We start from the raw sequence: 11277 nt of genomic DNA on the forward strand, positions 1-11277 counted from the left end.
TCTTCCCTTTTGAAACTTAAAAAAATCATGTTTATGAAAGATGATTTTTTTCTGCCCCACAAGCCTTTTCAATTCATATTCATATCTTCAGCAAGAAGCAACAAAGAATTTCACCAAGTCTCTTGAATTCAGTTGACATGACCAGAATTCTGAGGCTGTCATACCCTGGTTATGATGCTTCTCCATCAACTTACCCTTCTTTCTTTACCCCCATCTCTCAGTCCCTTCATTTGATGTTCCACCTGTAGCTGATAGGTCTGTGGACTTTTGAGTTGCATGTGTGACTGCTTGAAGATATTCTCTATGGAAAGTTTTCGTTTATTCCAAACCCATTTCTTAAGTTTTCTCTATTTTTGCTTTGCTTATCTTATTAAAACACAAGGTAATTAGACTTCTGTGCACATCCTTCCTACAAACTACTTGTTCAAGCCTCTAATTTGTATTAAAAGAATATTCCATTGAGTAATATTATTATGTGGTTTACACTTCAGCAAAAAAATGGATTGGGCCCTTTAAACTTAAGCTTGAAATGAACATAAGATCATGCTTTGACCTTGTAATTATCTTCTGGAATAGGGCCAATGGCTGCCTGTGTATAGGTCTGTCAAGTGACCTGTGTTTTTATTATGTTAACAAAGAGGTTGAGGAAATGAAACTCAATTATTAGGGGCTGGCTCCCAGCTTCACTTTTGCCCTGGCCCTGGCTGTGATGTATGAGACTTCTAGTCACATGAAAGTCTGGCTTTATAGCTTTACCTATCAGGTTCCATCTAAAAAGTCTAAAATTATTTGGACAGAGATTAGCATCTTATGAAAGGGATTTCCTATGCAACACTCTCTGGAGAGCATTCTGGACATCTTTGTTTCTCAGAGTATACACAACAAGGTTTAGTAAAGGTTTTATGACAGTGTAGGTCACTGAGATCAGCTGGTCTTGATCTCTGGTGTTCTCTGACTTGGGCTTGAATGCGGGCACAGCCATAGTGGATCACAACCACAGTGAGGTGGGAGGCACAGGAGGCAAAGTTCTTTCTTCAGCCTTCATCTGAGGCAGCCTTGAGAATGGTGGAAATAATGAGGACATAGGAGATAAAGAGGAAGGAGGCAGGGACTGTGAAGACCAGGAGGCTGGTAATTACAGCCAAGATGTCATTAATGACTGGGACGGCACTGGCCAGGGCCAAAACAGGTCAGACATCTCAGAAGAAATGCTCAATCAGTGAGTGGCAAAAGGGAAGCCTGAAAATGGCCACTGCCTGAAGTAGAGAGAGAGCAAGAACCCTGTGACACAGACTGAAGATGTCAGCATGACACAGATACTCCAGTTCATGATGATGCTGTAGCGAAGTGGGTTGCAGATGGCCACATAGTGATCATAACCCATGACTGCTAGCAGAAGACAGTTGGTGATGGCAAAGCCAAGGAAACAAAAAGAACCGAGTCCCACAGCACTCCAGGGAGATGGATCAATTCAGACCCACCAGGCTAGAAAGCATGTGTGGGATGATGACGAGGGAATAGAAAGTCCCTGAGGTGGAGAGGATAGTTAAGAGGAAGTACATGGGGGTGTGAAGGTGGTGATTGGTCCAGATAATGGTTACAATGATGACATTGCCTGCCAGAGTTATGATGTATAGGGCAAAAAAGACAACAAAGAGTATGAGTTTGTGCTCTTGGAAATTAGAGAAACCTTGTAAAACAAATTCTCTGACCTCTGTGCAGTTGGCTTTCTTCACTGAGAAGCTCAGATCTGAAAGAAAAAGAGGTCAACGTCGTGTCTTAGTGCCAGAGCTCGTCCTGACCTCAAGCACCTTGTAGAGCATAAAGGACATCAGACATCCAGTTTGAAACTCCATGGGTTGGGCTGTAGAGACATAGTTCAGTTAGTAAATTGCTTGCCTTGCAGAGGTGAAGATCTGAGTCTGATCATCAGAACCCACATTAAAATGAATGAATGAATAAATAAATCAACAACAGCCAAGCATGGTGGCATGTTCTTGTAATCCCAGTACCAGCACGAGGAGGCAGATCTCTGGGGCTCACTTGACTGACAGCCTAGCCTACTTGGCAAGTTCCAGGCCAACGAGAGATCGTGTGGCAGAAAACAACAAGAACAGCAAATCAAGGTCGATGGCATCTGAGGAACAACAGCTGAGGTTGTCTTCTGGCCTCCACACATGCGTACACCTGCACACACTCATGCCCCAGCATAAGTACTTACACTTGCACATATGCAAATTCTCTCTCTCTCTCTCTTACACACACACACACACACACACACACACACATACACACACACACTAAACAAGCAAAGTCCCGAAAGTTGTTCTCTGATCTCCACACGTCACACACACACACACACACACACACACACACACACTAAACAAGCAAAAAGCCTCTTCCTTTAGGGAATAACAGGCTAGATCCTTGTATTAAAAATAAAAATGCCAAAAAATACCCCAAATTTGATCAATACTTAAATTTTTTTATGGCCCGTGAAGTTGTTCTCAAATTTTTCTTAAAATTAGATTTTCTTTAAAAAGATAACCACATTCTTAGATCATTCTGTGATTGAGTTGGAAGTTTTTATGAATCTGATAGCTTAAAAAATCACAAATTTTCAGTATTTAACCCATGGTTAAAAGAAGAACTTATAATGATAATTATAAAGTATTTATACCTGAACTGTAATAAAATAATGACATACTATGGAGGCCGAGTTCAGTAGTCAGGGACAGAAGGTCTTGAGGAGCCTGGAGATTAAAGATTCATGGAGCTGCTGGCAAATGTGATGTGTTTTATTTTCTCCAGGCCTGCAGGCCATTGGGCCGGTGGAAACCAGGCAAGAATGCATGCACTCTTGGTAGCAAAGACTATAGGAAATCACACAAAGATAACTTCTTGTCGAAACTGGTTTTATGTGAAATTTAAGTACTGCTTAATTTGGGGGTCTCTGGATATCTGGTATCAGTCATTTCACGTTGATTCATAGCCCCCTAGATATCTAGCATTAGCCATCTTGACTTATGCCAGAAATCCATTTCAGCACCATGTTGTCTAAACAAAACCAGGCACCCATGGTTTGACTCCCCTTTACAGCTCAAACATGCATGATATGCATGGAACAGCATTAGAGGTAAATTTACACTTTGAGGTACTATCTGGTATCAGTCATTTCACGTTGATTCATAGCCCCCTAGATATCTAGCATTAGCCATCTTGACTTATGCCAGAAATCCATTTCAGCACCATGTTGTCTAAACAAAACCAGGCACCCATGGTTTGACTCCCCTTTACAGCTCAAACATGCATGATATGCATGGAACAGCATTAGAGGTAAATTTACACTTTGAGGTACTTTAAAGGCTAATACTAATTAGTTGAGAGTCTATCTCATGAAGTTACAAAAATAAAAAAATAAAGTAGGAGGAAAAAATAATAATTACAACCTATGAAATAGGTTGTAATAACACAAAAGAAGAATAAACAATAAGATGTCTAAAGGTAAATTTTTGTAAATTTAATGTAAGATGCTAGTGAAATTGACCAAGAAAAACAAGAGAAGACATAAACTTTCTTATCAATTAATAAAGGAACATACTTAGGGAAGTTATAGGCATAAAAGAGAAAAAATAGCATGACAATTTTATTCCAATATAGTTTTAGTAAAACAAAAATGTTCACACTTATAGGAATGAATAACTTACAGACATTAACCAAGGATTAATAGCCTAAAAAACTCTGCATCTTAATTAGCCTTAATTGTCATTTAACACACCCTAGAGTTAGCTGAAAACAGAAACCTCCATTGAGGAATTTCCTCAATGTCTAGGCAGGTCTGTGAGGGATTGCCTTGAATATCAGTTATGTAGGAGGGCTCAAGCCACTGTGTGTGGTATCATTCCTCTGTAGCTGGTCCTTGGAAACTTAAAGAAAGAAAAGCCAGAGAGTGAGCCAGCAAGAAATATTCCTTCATGGTTTCTGCTTAAGTTCTGTTTAAGCTCCTGCTCTGACTTCTCTCAGTGATGGATTGAGGCCTGGAAGTGTAAATCAAATAAACTCTTTCCACTCCAAGTTACTTTTGGTCAGAATATTTTTATCACAGCAACAGAATGAAACTAGGATAGTCTGCAAATATTTTTTGACATACAGTTGTTAAGTGGCTGTCAAGATGGCTCAGCAGGTAAAAGTAATTATTGTGTAAGTATAAAGACCCAAGTTCAAAATTCTCAGTACCTGTGTAAAAAGCTGGGCATAGCTGCATGTGCACTGTAACTAAAATGTACTGTGGGAAGTGGAGACAAAAGGATTTACTGGGGCTTGCTGACTGCCAGCCTAACTCCATGTATAGTGAAAAACACTTCCTCAAAGAAATGAGGCATAGAGTGATAAAGCAGGACATCAAACATCCTCTTCTTGCCCCTGCACATGGACATCAGTGTATGTACCCATGCACATCTATGCTCATATACTACACAATGTAATATACACATATAAACACATACACAAATACACATATACACACAAGGCAAAAACAAATACAGTTGTCAAAATTTGCAAATAAGTCTCCAGGTCAAGATAACATTACCAATAAATGCTATAAAATATTTTAGGTAATTCCAATATTAGACCAAGTATTTAGGTATCAGAAAGAGATGAAATATTCTCCACCTCATTTTTTAAAGCTAGCTTTATTTTAATAATGCTTTTAGGTTAAGCTCACTCTAAAATATAGCTGTTAAATTCTTGAATAAAATATCAACAAATTATCCATCAGTATATAAAATGGTTACATGGAAGTGTTTTTTTCAGAATGGAAAATTTGTTTAAAATTAAAAGAGTCAAGCTATAGATTTACTAAAATAAGATATTTAATGGAAAAAGTTACAAGATTATTTTAATAGCTACTAAAAAGATTTGCAAAATTTTCAATATTTACATTTGATAAGAACAGAGAACAGATTTTCTTTAAGCAGGTAAAACATAGCACAGCAATTCTATAGTCAACATCATACTTAGTGCAAAGATACTGAAGAATTTCCTTTAGGATTAAGAACAAGATAAAAGTGACTACTTTATCAAATTCTCTTCAACATTATATTGAATGTTCTAGCAAGCCCAGTAAGGTAAGAAAATGAAATTAAAGATACAAAGATTGAGAGAGAAAAAATGAAACTGGCATTCTTTACAGATTGTATTCATAGAAAATTCAAAAGATAGTACTGATAGGTTATCAGAATTATTAAGAGAGCTTAGCAAGCTTTCTGGCACAAACTTTCTATGTAAAAATTCATTGCATTTCTGCATTTCAACAAGCTGATAGCAAATCAAATCTAAAGAACATATCATTTATTATAATTTCAAAAATATAAAGTACCCATGAATAAAAGACCTTTATGGAGAAAATCTCAAAACCTTAATGAAGCATTCTAAAAATGGATGAAGTAAATGATTATGTCTATGAATTCTAAGATAACAGTATGACAATTTCAACTAATCTCAAAGTGACTTATGGAGTCAGTGTGATTCAATCTCAAGTTGGTTGTTTTTAATTATTTGTTTGTTGGACTGACAACTAGTACTAAGATGTAATTGGAAGTTCAAAGTTCCAGGAGTAGTTACAGAACTCTTAAAATAGAAAAACAAAAGGAGAGGATTTGTCTGTCAAAGACTGGTACTTTTGACAAGGTTACAGTAATTAAGAAGGTGCAGGGCTAACACAGGGCAAAGCAATCATACCAGAAAAAGAAAATGGAGTTCTTAAATATAGTGAATATATATTACTGTTACATAGTTTGTGTTTTAAGGCTAGTGTAACTACTATTTTTCCATTTATATAACCCTCTCATCTTGATATTCTTGACATTTTGATTATTCTCTGATTACTCTTGCCATATACTCTTACAAGCATTTGTTATCTGACTTTCAAACAAGCTTTTCAGTTACTGAGATCTTACTTTCCTAATTCCACATCTCCAGAACCCAGCCCAATGTGAGACCTATTTTAGGCTTTTGACAAATCCTTGTTAAATGACTGGTAAATGAAGGAATGCTTTTGAGGTACTTCTAGTTTGCAAAAGGAGAGGCATCCCTTTGCTAGATGTCCACAGAAGCACTGCCTGCAGCAGGACCAGGACAAAGTGATTAAGTGAAAATTTAGAGTTCAGAACTACAGGGCAGCGAGAGGGAGAACACTTGCTTCCTACCTTTGGGGTCATTGTAGGCATATGGAGCATGTAAAACAGTCAAGCAGAAGAGAAGATGGTGTATAACAGACAGGAAACAGTGCTTACAGAGCTCATTAAGTTGGAGGAGTTGAATGGTTTCCAGAGAACAGTCATGGAGGGATCCTATAGAGAAAGACGGACAGATGAAGTGAATATTGGCTTCCCACTTACCATTCAGAAGGGACATACACAATTGGTTTTGAGTTAGCTTTCACTCTCCAGTCCAAGTTTTGGTAAGCATCTCCTTTTCTTAAAAAACAAGAGAAGTTTATATGAATTTTTGCATGAAAGAGATTTCTTTCGTCTTCAGAAATAACTGCATGGTAGAACTGTGAAAAAATAATTCCAAACGGGACAAAGGATTTGCCTAGTATCACACATTAGTCCATGGCAGAGCTTGCTCAGAAGCCCAGCTATCCTGACCCTTAACCCTAAACCCTTTGCTGTTGAAAATTCTCAATACTGGAGGAAGAAGTTCTCTCAACTGAGGTACTGGTAGATGGAACACAGATTCCAGAAAGTGTTACACTTCCTTTAGGAGAGCATTATGAAGCAGAAGCGTTTGATATATTTTGTTTGGGATTGGTTTGATGCTATCTGTGAGGAGGCATGGTCTTGAACTTGGTGAGGAGCCCACACCTTTAGTTCCTAATACAGCTACTAAAATCTGGTGGGAGGGAGAGGCTCAGTAAAGAATGGCACTCCCTTTTGGTTTTCTGCTCCAAGTCTGTCTAGAATACCAATTGTTTATCCCCAGTGTCAATATAGTACATAGGCATATCACACACAAACATATGTGTGTGTGTGTGTGTGTGTGTGTGTGTGTGTATTGTGTCAAGTATATTTTTTCTGGAAGTAGTGATCTGGATGCCCAGACTACATTTCTGAAGAAGGACAGAGTAAGTACTCTGACCCAGGGCTGAACATAATAAAAGGAGCCAAAGTAGCATATAGACATTGAAAATTGATGGAACAACAAAAATGGCCCATCAACTTGATATTGCTGAGACAGTTAGAAATAAAACCACAAAACTAACATTTGTTTAAAATGTATTACAGACTATCCTATGTAGAGGGTTACATGATTTTAAAAACTTAGGGATACTCTACAAAGAAGTAGAACATTTCTATTTTGTTGATACAGGTTTTTGACGCACAATGGGATGAGCTACTTGTCAGCTCACATAGCTGCTACTTGGCAAGGCCAGGTGTGAAACTGGGTCATGTCTGACAACAAATCTCATGCATCCACTGAAGCAATGTAGCACAGAATGGATATTCAGGTATGGTATCCAGGTTAGAAGAAAGACATCTACAAAATGACCAATGCCTAACTCTCAGCCTTACTGCCTCAAAAGACACCAGGGCCATCAGTAGGGATGACAACTCTGGGATTGCAGAGGTTGTCTTATTTACTGTCTTTTCCTTGACTTCCAGCAGATTCATCCATTATTTAAAATGAAACCTGTGAGAATACTATATTTCACTTTTGGTCTCAGTCAGCCACTGTGGATGTTACAGGGAAAGTCTGAAACTCCAGTGTCAAGGAAAGCATCAGAAAGACAGAAGGAAAAATGGAAGAAAACCAGAAAAATTTAAATCAATTCTCCTCTTCTGTACTTTTCTGTACCAACAAGCACTTGCAAACTTGGAAAAAGGAAATAGTAGAAATTCTCTTAGGAGCTGGTATGTCTGAACTCAAAAAAGAAAAGACCTGGGATGGGACTCTCCAAGAAGCCAGAGTGGGAGAAATGAAAAATCCCAAGCCAAGAAGGTCAGCGTATCCTGGGTGTCAGAGGAAGATCATAGTGTGGTGACAATTCAAAGTTAAAGCTTTGAATTTTAGGACAGTCTATACAGAACAGAAGCCTCTGGAAATTGTAAATCCAAGAATGCAGTCTATTTATCCAGAAAGAGAAATAGACCTATTCACTACAGGACTTTGAAGATATCCCTTGACAATCATTCCTGGGCACAGGGGCACCAGAGAACTAGTGTAGGGTGTTATCCCAGGGGCCTCATTAGGAATTTAAGCAATTAGTAGAACAAAACTCTTTGCCTCTGGTTAGTGATTCACAGGAACAGCCTGTATCTTAGAAACTGAGATGTGCTTTGTTAACAAACCAGTGAACCCAGAAGGAACATGCCAAGTAAAATAATTATCTGTTATTATATGTCTGAGGATGCTTTATTCATTTATTGAATAAACAAATATCTACTTATGTGCCAAGCAGAATGCTGATTGCCGATGGAAGCACAACAGAATCAGTCACAGTGTTTGTACCCATAGAGCTGTAGAGGGGAGCATAGCGAATTGTAGCTAATCCACCAGTATATTTGTGCAAATTTGAAAAAGGAGCTTTTTCTAGACAGATTCAACCCATGTACAAACTGCTGGGTCAGCAGGCAATGCATTTATGCCATTAGTAAAAGATATTTCTGTCCTTTAACCAGATGGAGCTTGCAGTACTTGAGAAGTAGATCGTGGACTGGATTTTATCTCTTACTGTCTTCATTACTAGGGGGTGGTATACGCTGCTTACCCTGCCTAATGAGGCCCATTTGAAACAAATAGTCTCATAGGTACATTACTAGAAAAAATATATTGCAAAGAAAAAATGTAGGGGCAGGTTGTGCTCGTGTATGAAGTGTTGCAGTATTTTTCTTAGTCATGAAGTTTAATCTGGAATGTTTAAGATAGATGTGGGTCAACTAGGTAAAGTTAGAGTAAGAAATATAAGGTAAAGAAAAAAATATGAGTTGAAGACTTGATGAATTAATGGAAACTCATTCTAAGAAGTGAAACAGTTCAAACTGTGTAAAGTGAATGTGAGGGAGAGGTCGTGTTAGAAGGTGATGGAACGGAGGGTATGCAGGGCTTTGTACAACTTAAGGCTTATTTGGAGCCAGCAAAGGTTTTAAGGAAGTGAAAGGTTCAATCAGATATACATCTCAAAATGTCTCATTGAAATGTGGGAAATAATTCAGGGAGGAGTATGTGGAAGCTCCAGAAAGACTAAGGGAGTTACTGCAGTTGTCCAGTGGAAATGTATTGGAGCAAGAACTCGGGTGGAGGACCAGGACATGACATTGGCATTTTGAGACCCCCTGAAAAACAATCCATGACAGAAATCTCAACACACGTGGTCCAGAAACTTGCCTTCACCCGAGAGTGACTCAAGAGTCAATTCTCAGAAAGTTTTTATCTAAAGAAAGTGTGGCTTTTTGCAGAAATCTGAAAGGTTGCCATGTAAGCCTCCTCCGGCAATTTTACAGAACACGGTCTCAGTGCAACACAATGAAGAGTTATTATAGCCTCTCACACACTTTCCAGACTAGATATCTTGAATGAAGGGGTGGCCATAGCTCCTTGAACATACTCTTGAAACGCATGTAAATACTGAATATTTTATATCGACTTGATCACAAGACTTTAGTGGTAGAGCTGCTTATACTGCATTCCGTATTGACTTCAAAGCCTCCTCTTTTCTTGATGCTCATAACTGACATCTTCGTGGCTCACTCAGGAGATGGGTTGAAGAGGCAGCTGTGCAATATGTTGCTACATCTCCATCTCATATGATACACTTGGAAATCAGGAGATAATCCAAAAAATGCTTAGGAATCCCTGGGCCCAGTGTAAAATAAAGTTATGCCAAACTTCCATTTTTTAAAATGTGACATTCAAGAGCCTTTAAGCAGAACAGTGCTTGGTATCTAGGGAGAGGTGTCAGTTCAGAGGCAGTGTCCAGTAATATCTTGCAAGTATGTATATCCTTTCAAACCAGTTGGCCTGATGAAAGAGTGGATACACATTTATTTAGGGAAGGCTACAGAGATTATAGTATACATTTGCATCACTGTCATAAGAGGAGGCCTCAATAGGATATGGCCATTCAAGGAGTTCTGGAAATATGAACTGACTCTAGTATGAGATTAGGTAAGAGGTCATGTTTCTTCTTTATGGTGACTTAAGTCAGAATTTTGTTCACTGATACTAGGATTAAAAATTATAGTATTACAAAGATCCATCTTTCCATTCTATTTTTGTCTTCAGAATATCATATTAGTGCCAAAGAGTTCTGCAAGCAAGTAATTCTAATTACTACCACTACCTTTTTCATTAACTGCATATACTCTTTACATCTGCCAGGTACATGGTGCTGTGTGATTCTTGACCCTTTGAGATCTCACTCTCCTTGTTGAGTCCAGACTATTACTTTATGACTACCTCACACGTATTCAACCTCAGTCTGCAGGAATCAGCTACTATTAAGCTTCTCAGGGTTAAGTCCATATTTCACTTAATCAGCTCAGCAAGTTGCAAGGGCTCTTCCAATGTCCTCAAGTAATACACTGAGCTCAGAATCTCTACTGAAGAGCACATATTAATGTGTGTTGCTATATTAACATTTTATTACTTTTATCTCACAAACTTAGAGTCAATTTCAACCCACATTTTCCAAGTTGATGATACTATGACTTAGAATTCTTCTAGGACCTGATACTGGTTATGGATTAGGAGGCAGCGAGAGAGGGCAGAACAGACAAGACTTCTATTAAGGGTGACAAGAAGGCAGTAAAACATCCTTTTTGCCAAAAAAAGGATGAATTGAATTAAATTATCACAATTATTTTAGGATACAGAATCTGTCAACAAAAAATAAACAGAAACATATATGCTTAAAAATTATTTAGAGCTTCAAGTTGGAATAGGAAAAGCCTATAGCCATTTGATCCAGGGGAGCTCCCGCCGTCCTCTTTGCCCATGTCATTCAGTGAGTAGGACCTTAGTTCTTGATACTTTGAATTGACATTATAAAGCTGCTTTGGAGTCAGCAGGATCAATCTACATTTGGAGGTTGAATGAACATCTGAAGATTTGCTGGCTCAATGGGGCAAACTCTAATGTGTACTCTTGGTTTTGAGGAAGCAGCTGATAACCCAGAAGTTGAACTGGGAAATACTAAAAATAAGAAAGTTACATATGGTCAAAGAGAAGTAAGCACCCCATGCATTTCTGGCTGCATAGAAGCAGTGGATGAGCAGG

The 11277-nt window shown here is 38.3% G+C and overlaps 1 pseudogene; it reads right to left on the bottom strand.

The window, feature by feature from the left end:
- Positions 1 to 808: 808 nt before the first annotated feature.
- On the bottom strand, positions 809 to 9737 carry LOC103740270 (annotated as a pseudogene).
- Positions 9738 to 11277: the final 1540 nt, after the last annotated feature.

The sequence above is a fragment of the Nannospalax galili genome, unplaced genomic scaffold (assembly GCF_000622305.1).
Source record: "Nannospalax galili isolate Female #2095 unplaced genomic scaffold, S.galili_v1.0 scaffold579, whole genome shotgun sequence".
Classification (NCBI taxonomy): Eukaryota; Metazoa; Chordata; class Mammalia; order Rodentia; family Spalacidae; genus Nannospalax; species Nannospalax galili.